The sequence below is a fragment of the Poecilia latipinna genome, unplaced genomic scaffold (assembly GCF_001443285.1).
Source record: "Poecilia latipinna isolate Pla-1442-1.1 unplaced genomic scaffold, P_latipinna-1.0 Scaffold4526, whole genome shotgun sequence".
Classification (NCBI taxonomy): domain Eukaryota; kingdom Metazoa; phylum Chordata; class Actinopteri; order Cyprinodontiformes; family Poeciliidae; genus Poecilia; species Poecilia latipinna.
Window position 1 is genome coordinate 10,624 of NW_015117142.1, and position 11,556 is coordinate 22,179.

Sequence of the window (11,556 nt, forward strand, 5' to 3'; positions counted from 1 at the left end):
ACACACACTCCTCTACCCCCCCACCCTCCCAAACCCTCCACTACCTCCACCCTTTGTGTCCCTGGGGCGTATTTCATTTTGGTGTTGGTGAACACACTTGTGTGCCGGTGTGTGTGCGTGTGTCTGCGAGTGTGTGCGTGCCACAGGTGGCGCGGCGCTGGTGACTCTGACTGTTGTGGTGGCCAAAAGCATCACCGCCCCATCGCATTTGTCATCGCCCTTTTCCTGAAAGCGTGGGTGGGAGGGGACCTCGGAAGGGACGGGAAGGGAGGTAGGCGAGGAGAGCTGATGACGGCAAATTGCAACCTTTGACAGTGCCATATGGGAGGTGGTTCTGAAGAGTCAGCCCTACGGAGGACCAATCTGTAGCTACCGGCCGTCTCTACCCTCTGTTTTTTTTTGTGCTGCTCACTACATCTCTCCCACCGGAATCCGCGACACATGAAACGTCCGTCTCCCGTGCGTCGTCGAATCACGGAGTGGTCGGGAACCATAAAAAGCTTGTGTGGGTGTCGTCGAGTGGGTGGGCTCCCCGACGTTCAGGTGTATTTGATCTGTTGTGTTCACACCTCGACGCTGGCAGGGGAGCCCCCCCCCCACTCCCCGCCCCTCTGCGTGGGCTGGTAATTCGAGCAAATTAGGAGATGGGGCCTGTGTGCCATTAATGACACCCCACACCCTCTGCTGCACATCCACCTATTGTTCCCTCCCCTGCACACACCTTTCTTTTCTTCCGCGCCGAATCGCCCCCTCCTCGGTCCCATCTGTGCCTCCTGCTCAACACTCAGCCTCAGTCAGGCTGAAGGAGCAGAGTGTGTGGAATGCACACACACATAAACATATAGCGCACATGGGGGCGGGCTGAGGGGTTCGCCAGGGAAGGGGGGGGATTGGTTCCAGGTGTCAGTTTGAGTGAGCGCATTAATCAAGCGGACAGATCTTCCTGACAGACACCTTCACACACACTCGAAGCCCTCGCACAGCATACACACTTTACAGTAGAGCTCCTACATATTCAGCTCCATGCAAAGGTATTAATGCTGACAGAGGTTTTCCATGTTTTGTCAGGACTTTAATGTATTTAATTAGGATTTTGTGTGACGGGCCAAAACAGAGTAATGGTGAAGGAAAAAGATATATGAGTTGAAAATGTTTTTTTCAAAATCTGAAAAGTGTGGCAGTAATTTGTATTAAGACTCAAATACTATAGGGTCTGCATTTCCATTGACCATTCAGTTGCGCAAATTGAATTTACAAAGGGAAAAAAACCCCCCCCAAAAAAACAAGTTTTTCAAAATAAAAGCCTGCACTAGGATGAAGTGGTTTTTCAGAGCTGTGTCAAAATTGGTGTATTTCGCAAAACTACGATAGAAACACTTTTTCCGCATCAGGCCAGTTTTCTCTAGACAGCGCTCAGACGGCTCCACCAGAAGTCTCACAGCATCGCTCAGTTCACCAAAAACTGACTTTGACATTCGAACGTGTTGAAGCCGTCGCTTTTCTGTAAAACTCCCAAAATCTCAGGGATCTGTATAGGTTGCCGATTCCCAGGGTCTTTCCTCATATAAGTGTTTACATCTGTCACCGCCATGCATTTTTATCACCTACTCACGTGTGATTTTAATTGCATTTCTTATTTCATGGAAACACCGCAATTGCTAAATTGTGTTTTTTCGACATTAAGAGACTATCGAAAAAGTTTTGCGTGCATTTGCAATGGAAACGCAGCTCATGTTTCCTCTAAAAATAGTAGAGAATTTGCCCAGTTGCCCCTAAGAGTCATAATAAACACTCCTGTGTTCTGTGAAGGCCTCAAGGTAAAGGTAGAAATAGACTTTAAAGTAACATTTTAAGCTCTGACCATCACCTTGAGCTCAATTCTAATCTGTTATCTGACAACATAAACTCTCAGGTCAGGAATGCAGCAAAGAGGCCCATGATGACTCTGGAGGCGCTGCAGAAATCCTCAGCTCAGGTGGGAGAGATATTCAACAGTTCAACAGAGCACTGCAAACCTGGGCTTTACGGAAAACCGACGAGAGGAAAGCGCCGTGAAGATCTACTGAAACTAAACTACATGCAGAACTTTGTGTGAGACGAGGAAACTCGCATCTAACAAGATGGTCGGAAAAGGTGTGGAGACGGATGGAGGTAAACGCAGGACAATCCCTAGAGGAAAACCTGAAGACTGGACTGGGGCCGAGGTTCACCTCCCCACTGAACGGCTTTAAAGCGACAACAGAAGCGCTTCGATAAAAGAATATTCACGCGTTAGAAACTCCCACAGCTAAATCCGATTAAGATTTTGTTGCAAGACTTGGAACGTCGGCATTCCCAGTGGGGCTCGCCGTCCTATCTGACTGAACTCGAGCCAATTTGCAAAGACAAATGAAGTTTGTGGTGTTAATGGGACAAAATGTGGAAAAGTTTAAGGATTATGAAAACTTTAAAAAAGACACGCAACAACAGGCTAAAATGGTAAAATGTTTGACTATTTAAAAATATTTAAACAGTTACACTCGTAGACGGATCACATTTGGCTACTTGGATACCAGTTTAATTCATTCCTAGAAATGAATCAAATTAACTCATGTGTGCTTATTTAATCACTTCGTGGATGAGCCACTCCAGCTCCTGCTCTTTTTTATTATCCTTCGCAGGAAAGTGCAGTTTTTTTACATATACGTTTGAGTCCATCTCGAGTCAGAGGGGATACCGCATTCCTTTCAGATTAAACCAAACAGGGTGAAATAGTTGGCCATTTTTCCCCCGTCGCAGACGAGAACAGGTAGCGCCTTGTGCCGGTGCTGCGGGCCGCGCTCTCATTTACTCACATCGTTACAAGCTGAATCCAAACACGGGGAAAGCGCAACACTCCATATTTCCTCTTAATACAGAAAAGGCTGAAAGTCCAAGCGGGTGGGGAGGGGTGTTGCGGGATGATGTTCAGGTTTCCCTGCGGTTCGAGATCGCTGTATCAGCTTGGCCCGAAGCCGTCTGCTGATCGAATAACAGGAATCAAACGCAAATAAAGGTGAAGGTGGCGATGGGGGAAAAAAAGGAAGGACTTGACACGGGACAGAGCGAGGTGAAGCGGCTTGTGTTTCATTAGAATGAACCCGGTCCAAGATAGACCAATTTTGAAAGTGTTAGGTAGTTACTTCCTCTCTGAGGGCTTATATCGGATAACGGTAATTCGCCCAGCGTGATGCTGCTGTTGCTGCTGCTGCGGAGGACGAGGGCCTGAACCCGCTAAGTGTTGAAAAAGCGCTGCTTTAAAAGATTCGCCGGTTGACGGTTACCCGTCAATGTGTAGAGGAGTCGAGAGTTCGAAAAGCTATCCAAAATCAAACCGATCAGACTTTTACTTTGAATAAAAATGGCAAAGATTTGGACAAAATTGTAAAAAGAGAAAGAAAAAAGAGATAAAAAAGAGAGGTTAGCAGTAACTGTGTTTAAAAAGCGAGTCTATCGTCAACACTATCAACAGGCAGAACAGTCAGCTGGCAGGTCACCTTATCATAATAGTGTAATTACTCCCATTGCAAGCGGGTATTGGGATAAAACGAAAGATAATACACGCTGCCTTGTGAAAATGTGCGCCGAATTGTGGGTTTGTTGTCACAGTCTTCATATTACAGGGATTAGAGTAATCTCATTTGTTTTAACAACTCTCCGTTCCTTCTCTTCCACCGAAGCCAGACGATAATCCATGAACTAATAGCTCAGAGTTAGGAAGGAAAACAGAATCCAATCGTTTGCAGGTTATTTGCTGTATGTTAAATTACATGCAGAAGCGCTTCTCACAAGTTTTTGCTGGCAGACTTTTGTTGGCTATTTAACCTGTGCATGTGTATGAGATTCACATGAAACGATAACGCTGAGTAAAAGTAAGTTTCACTGTATTTACACAACACATTACTTGGTGTTAACTGCCTCTATATAATGCAGGACATCCACATTTATTTTTATAGTTGCTTAAATCATGTAGCATACTTATTGTTAGTAGTAATAATGATGGTATTAGCTACGTGTAGTTATTTTTTTTTATTATTTTGAGAGATATGCTTATGTTCCTGAGAGGTTATTGTGCAGAATTTGATCCATTTTTTATAGGAGTTGGATATTTTGTCAGCCTATCTGCCATTCGCAGTCAGCTGCTAACAAACATACTATAAAATAGTTTAACTAAGAGTGATAGGTGGTGCTTCTTCCACGTTCCAGCTCATGAGAGGACATGAGCTGGAACGTGTCCTCAAGTCCTCATGAGAGGACGTGAGGAACTTTTTACTTTGTTTTTGTCTTCAGAAATTGATAAAAACTGTGATTTAATAGAATCTGTCGGCAGAGCAGGGTAATCCAATCCATCCACTGATATTTTGTCTGATTACATCACAGGTTTAATGCTATAAAAGCACTGACAATGCTCGGTTTTTGGGTGTCATCGTGCTACGTGGGAGAGCAGGTGCCTCAAAGTCCTCCTGGGATTTGATTCCCAAACTCAGGAGACTTTTTTCATTTCACAAAAGCATTTCACAAACAGAGAGAAAAAAAAAAGTTTGTAATTTACCTCAAACTTACAAGGGAGACTTCACTTCAACGAGACACATCCAGGCATTTTACGAACCTAAAATCCCCAGAGACCCTGAACCAACAAGAGTGACGGGTTCTTGCCCCTTTTAGTTTCCTGTTTTTTTTTTTCCAACTACTTCCAAACAGATGAATTTATCTTTCTTGCAAAGTGTAGGCTCCTTTATTCAACTCAGCTGACCACCACTGCACAGCAACCGGTCTGTCAGGGTCAGCGCTTTGTCACTGTATGAATTTATGACCCATACAGTCATAAATCGAGGCTTGCTTCGGCACTTTCTCACGTATCGCTTTACAAGAACTTTAAAAAATTAGGAACATGATCAGAGAATGTTTCTGTTGTGTTGTAAAGAGAACTCTCAAACCCTCCATATACTGTGAAAACCAGCCCATGCCTACTCCGAACCTTTGTTGCCTTCGCAGCATCGCTGTAGAAAGGGTGAAAATTACAGATAGTTTCCTAAAAAAAAAAAAAAAAAAAGTGGGAATAGCTTGTTTCAGCCCATTAAAATCACAGGTTATTGTGTTTCCATGACACTCTCATTCAGACCGTAATAGCTACCTGTAGCTTAAGTTTTGCCCGCAACAAGCCCACCAATCGCTGCTTGCACATTTCACTCACATTACAGAGCGGGTTAATCCATGTCTGAATAAATCCTGATCACGTTAACACTCTGAACCTTTCTGTTTTCCCCCTCGGGAACAAGCGTAGGCTAATAGGTTTTATTAGCCCGGGCAGTTTGCAAACACAAACAGAAGCGTTTTTACTTCATCAAGTATGACCCTGCTGGGATTAAATAGCAAGTTTGCCTCAGAGGTACAATTAAGAGACGCTAAAAAGAGTTCCTTTGAGCGCGGAGTTGAGGGAAGAGTCTCCGCTGCACAGTAGCAGCCAGTGAAGCGCTGCCGCTTTTTTTTTTTCTTTTTTTCCCCCCCTCTGGCATTTTCAAATTACCTATTGATGAGTGGGCTTCACTTCGCTCCCCGGCTGGGATTGGGGGGATGGGGGAATGGGAGAGGAGGGGTGATGTCTGGTTCACTTTTAAGATGTCTCCAAGAAGCAGGCCTGTGGTTAGATCTAAGGCAATACTTATGCAACAGAAGCTTGCCTTTCTCAAATACATATACGGTTTCCCTTGCAAATTATCCGAGATTTTCTTCAGAGGTGGGGGGGGTGAAGTTTTCCGCATGCAGTCCTCGGATATTTACCCCTTTCGCTTTTGATCGTGTTGACTCGGGTCCCTTTGCCTTTTTTTTTTCTTCTTCTTTTTTTTATTTTTTTATTATTCTTTACTGTTCCTGCACGACTTTATTGAACGATAATTGCTACCCATGACTTAATTGTCTATACGTAATTAGGTTTGTAAGAGAGAAAATAGGCAGTTAAATGTTCCCCAGAGAGGCAGTGGCGGTTGAGTGGGTGCCACACGTGTTGTCGATTATTCTGCCCCTCTCCATCTGATCTGCCAGTATGAGGAGATATAATAAAAGAAAAATGGATTTCGAAGCGATTTAATGAGAAGTGCCTGACGCAAAGTGCCAAGACAAATTTTAATGATCCTCTGTCTTTGCTTAATTAGAAATCTTCGCCAGCTCAGTTTATTGCTGTGGATAAAAAGCTGGGTCTTGAATTAAAAGTGTCCCCGATAAGCAACAATGTGCAGACAGAGTGGAAAAAAACAAACAAACAAACAAACAAACAAAGGGAGGGGGTTTGATGAAAACAGACTGTCGCTGGACCAAACGAAACACGACAACAGAAGGAGTTGAAAATGTGATCTTATTTAAACGGATTTACTAGAAGCTTTTAAAGCGAAGCGAAGATGAAACTTCATTGGGAATTTTAACGAAGCGATTCAAGGAAAACTACTTACGGTGCCACTTGCAATTGTCATGATATGTTAAACATACTAAATCATGTTTTTCTGTTTTTGATTAGGGGGACTGAGTTTTTTCGGGCCTGACATTAAATAACAAGCGGCAATGCCTTTACACTTAAACTAATTATCACTTTCATCTCCTTCCCTACCTGAAATCCGCAGAGATCTACACCTGAATGCACCACAGCAGGCTCTTTTTCTCTTATCCTCTCGTGCCCCAGAGACTCGCCGAAAGGTCAGAGGGGGTTAGAGCGTTAATAGGTGGCGGTGATTGTTAGAAAGCTCCCTCTCTCTCTCTCTTTCTCTTTCTCCACATTCCCTGCAGCCTGCTTCTGTACGGAGCAGCTGTGGCTGACCACGGAGCGACTTCTGCAAAACATCTTTTACGCGTTTGATTTGGACAAGGCGAGCGAAAGCTGCGGAGCGGAGCAGGGAGGGAGACATGTCTTGCATCAGGAGGAAATATTTGCTTCCTTCAATTTGGGAAAAAAAAATCCATGCAATATGGTTAATTTTGCAACCTTGAAGTAGAGTCTGTAAAAGAGCTGTCACAGCAGCTTAAAGTAAATCTACAGGAAGGGGTGGAGGTGGAGGGGGTCTTAAGTGAAACATGCAAGTTGGCCTTCCCAGGTAGCCTCTGCTCCTGTTCAGGAGTTATTTTTGTCCCCTAATTTCAAACAGAGAAACGAGGGGATTAAAAAGTATCCGAGGCGAGGAATTATTTTTAGACGTCCAATAAAAATCAGAACGAAGTGGTTGTTCTAAATCCGAGTTTATGATGAGTTTGCTCAGTTCCGAATTTCCGTCAGCCGGTTCAAGCCGCTGCGGTGCTGGAGGAAATCTAAACAGATTAATTGATGACAGCAGAGCGACCGAGCAGCTTTAGGAAGCGATTACAGATCCCTCTTGGCAGCCTAATCAATACTGTATTCCCAACAGAGACACATAAACCCACACACAGCCCAGTAATCCCCACATCTTGTTCCAATGCTCAACTGTAAACTCCCTTGCGCAGCGGCTGTTTACGTCTGTCAAAAATATCACCCCTGCCTTTGTTTTTGGTTCTGCAATGGCATCGCTCTCTAAATCTAAGGGTACGTTGCACAAACATGTCATCTCCCTCTTCCAGGAATATTTATAAACACTGCATATAAGTAAATACTGGAATCTCTCAGTGCAGATTTAATTTTTTATTTTTTTTTGGTCACTTGTCAAAAAGTCTTGATGACGGTTGGGTCTCTCTCTTCCACCACAAATGCTCAAAAAATTGATGGCGGTGACCTCGGCTGATCCTCGTCTGGATTCAAATCCTTCAAGATCTTCAGGTCCAAGATCTTTATCCTCATCACAGAAGTTATCCGCATCTCAGCAGCTGACCTCCCCCCCCCACACCGAGTCCTTTCCGTGAACCCAAGCCCCGCAACCGACCTGTTTCCAGAAGAGAATCGGCGACCGGCGAACGTAGGTACTCACCCCAGAAGAAGTTTTGCTGACATGGTGTCACTGTGCTGAAGAGGCTGTTAGATGCCATGGCTGCCTCTGGTTCCAGCAAGCCCCACTTTTGTTCCTCTGCGGTTTCTGTGACCCTCGACACGTCCTAAACCAAGAGCACGCAGCGTGTCATGAAGGCGGAAAAAAAATGGAAAAGCCATCCACAAGACATGCTTCTACGTATCAACTATTTGGATGACCACAAGTAACGACCAGGTTTGGTTTTATAGAGAAAAAAAAAAAAAAAAAAAAAATTGCAGAGGCAAATATCGCTTTTGCGGATAGATCAGATGGTGTCGGACTGGCTTGCCTGGCCAGTGTGGTTGGAACGTACTTACTTGCTTAGCGCCGTCCTTGTGACTGGTGTTGGCCCGTGACGATTAACCATTTACACTCCAGGTCGCCCTCAGACACCAACCCCGAGCCGCACGTCTGTGGTTCTGTGGTTGTTGGGGAGGCGAGCAGAGCCCTCACACAACCCAAAAGGCACCAGCTTTAAAACTCGTCTCTTTCCTGCCCTCCATGCGGCGTCACTGGAGACCCTGGGTCACATGCCCGCCGACGTCATCACGGCACAGCAGCTGAGTGGGACAGCCTACCGTTGCAGCTTGTCTTGCCTCTTGCCTCCCCTTCCAAGAGTTTTTTCCTCTCCCCTCCTTCTCCCACCACGCGTGATCCAGCAGCGTTTTCCAGGCTCTCTTGGGACCCGGTTCCTGACGCTCCCATGAGTCAGGAAGCCTCAGTGGGGGCCAGGTTGCTCAACCGCCCATGCTCCTCTCGGCATATGGGCAACTGTGACTCTCTCTGCCTTGCTCTCCCTTCACTCATTCAGCCCCCCTTCCCCTCCTTCTCTCCTTCCCGTCTATGTCTCTCTCTGTGACTCTGCTGCTCCTTCCCTCAACTCGTTTAACAGGCTGCCGTGCTGCTCCTGTCTGCCTTTGAGCAGGGAGAGCTGAACTTGGTAAGATTTGAGGGTGTGAGTGAAGAGCGAAAGGCTGGCTGGCTGGCTGACTGGCTGGCGGTGTGAGGCTGGGTGTGTGCGACTGCGTGTGTTTGTCTGTGTAAGCATGTGCAGCAGGAGGAGAGAGAAAAAGCGAGTGGAAAGCGGAGGTGCTATGACACTCGGCCGAGGAGACTTGCCCGAAATTTCCTGTTTTCTCCCGTCTCGAATATTGCCGCGCCGCAGACAGCAATTCGTGTTATTGCGTCACGCTCCACTGGCATGCGTTTGTGCATGTGCATTTGCATCCAAGCCAATGCACTGACCCGTCACTGGCCTCCACTAAAGAGAAGGACCGGGGCGATTCCTGTAAGAGGCCACGCATCGCGGCCACCTGTCCTCTCGCTGAGAAGGCTTCACGTCACACAGTCTTGTGAACAATCGGACACACACACACAAACACCCACGTGAATGCAGACACCCTGCAAACCTCCCCACCCCAGCCAACAACCAGTGATTAATCACAGGATAATTCCCATGAAGGCTCAAGCCGTACACATGCTTGCACGCCACAGAGACGGTTGGGCTTTTGATCAGCGATCACAGGTGGGAGCTCTGACGGATCATAAAGAGAGGCNAGGTNTTGGTGGAGAACCAAAAGAATGAGTGGTATGAAGATCATTGAGATAAAAGCTTGGCATCTCATCTTGTCGCCGAACAGTAAAAAGTCAGAGAGAAAACTGACATTGTTGTAGTGATTAATAATTGCATAAATCTGCCAAAACGGTCATGAGGTGTGATAGTCGTTCACAAAGAGAAGTCTTTATGTTGCAACTGCAACTTTTAATGTACATGGGAGAATTTTACCTGACAGATCAACATAAAGCGCCACATAATTGCTCAGTTTTGAAAGGCAATGTGAGCCTGCACTCAGCACGTTTCTCTCTCAGTGCAGTTAATTGCGTTCCGTCCTTCTTTGGGTACAGACGGAGCGCTAGCTGTTCTGTGAATGCCTCAGGGGTTTGTTACAGGGCGTTAATGAACGAACAGCATCATAAAGATCGAGGAACACAACAGACAGGTGGGGAATAAGGTGTTGATTAAGATTAAAGAAGAGCTGAGTGATAAAATAAACTTCAAAATAGAACATCTTTCAAGCCAAAAGTGAAAGATGCCCACGGTAACTCTGGAGGAGCTGCAGAGATCCACAACTCTTGAGGAACAATGTATTAGCAGGGCAATGTTTCAGCAGTGCACTCCACAAATCTAGTCTTTATGGAAGAGTGGGAGGAAGAAAATCAACACTGGAGGAAAGCCAAAAAGAGTAACAGCTAACCAGAGCTGGAAGAATGTACCTGGGCAAAACAAACAAACAAAAATTTAACTTTGAGGACTACATGCAAAATGCAATGTATGGCAGAAAAATGCATTGGATATCATACTAAACAGACCATAGCCTTGATGACGGATGGTGGTGTTAGCATCATGATAGGGAAACTTTTTAGCAAAGCTGAGGTTCACCTTCTTGGAATGAAACAAAGTCAGATTTTTCCTTTTGTTTGACAATTATGCAATACATGTATTGAGCTGTCACATAAAATCTCAGAAAAGTACATTGAAGTTTGTGGTTTTAAATTCATATAATGTAAGAAATAAAAGTGTTTTTTTTTGTTTTTTTTAGCAAATTAAAAAAAAATACCTGAGAGAACTTGTTGTATTCGGGAGATTGAATTTTATATGACTAATTGAGTTTGAGGTATTTTCATATTGTTTCAAGAAATACTCAAACATATATTGATTACAATATATGTTTGTTGATTACAAACATATATTGTAATCAACAAATCCGGTACCAGTAGTTAAGATACGTCTCTGTACAATTTTATTTATTTATTTTCTACATCAGATTTGGAAATAACTCTGGTAAAAAAAAACAAACATTGTATGATTGAAATAATGTATGTTCTATACTTCAATGGTTTTTAAAAAAATTGTCCCCCAAGAAAAAAACTCAACATTAAAAAAAAAAAAAAAATTGTCATTTCAGTTCAGTAGGCATTTGGAATCAAAGGTATTTAGGAAAGACAAAGTTTTAAAATGTTCTGCTTTTATAGCCGCTGGAGTTTCCACCGTAGCGTTCCTTTGGTCCAAAGACCTTTTAATGAGATGCCAGAAAAACTGGCAGAACAACCAATTTTCTCTGGCCAAGTGAAGCATAAAGTAGCACACCTGCTTCCAGAAAAACATGAGCAGTTTTAATATGGAAAGTAAAGAAGCACCACCCATCACTCCAATGAAGGTTGTCAAAGCTACAAGCAGTATAAAGAGTCGAGCAGCAAACTACATGTTGGCTACATGAGCAGACAGCCCAACAAACTAACCATTAACTTGTATTACTACAAAATAAAGATGTTGTCTTTTCTACTATAAGAAGTGTGCTAACTATGTTATTTAGAGTTTTACTGTAGTCTATATAAAAATAACTGTATGTGGTTTCAAAAAGTGTAATGATTAGTAAATTAAATCATTTAACAGCAGTTTTTTTTTACATTTTGGTGGTGGAATGCATGGTGAAACTCAAAGATGTCATCCCATGAGAATCTTATCATTTTCAGATTTTTTTTTAGTGCTACATGTGATTAATTACAACTTGCG

General features: G+C 44.1%; 1 long non-coding RNA gene across 1 annotated transcript; it reads right to left on the bottom strand.

Annotated features, from left to right (window-relative positions):
- Window positions 1-5,844: 5,844 nt before the first annotated feature.
- Window positions 5,845-9,481, bottom strand: LOC106942760 (uncharacterized). Its single transcript, XR_001423713.1, has 2 exons — window positions 8,300-9,481; window positions 5,845-8,067 (listed from the first exon to the last, which is right to left on the bottom strand). It is a non-coding gene; the product is annotated as an uncharacterized LOC106942760 (long non-coding RNA).
- Between the last annotated feature and the right edge of the window lie 2,075 nt (window positions 9,482-11,556).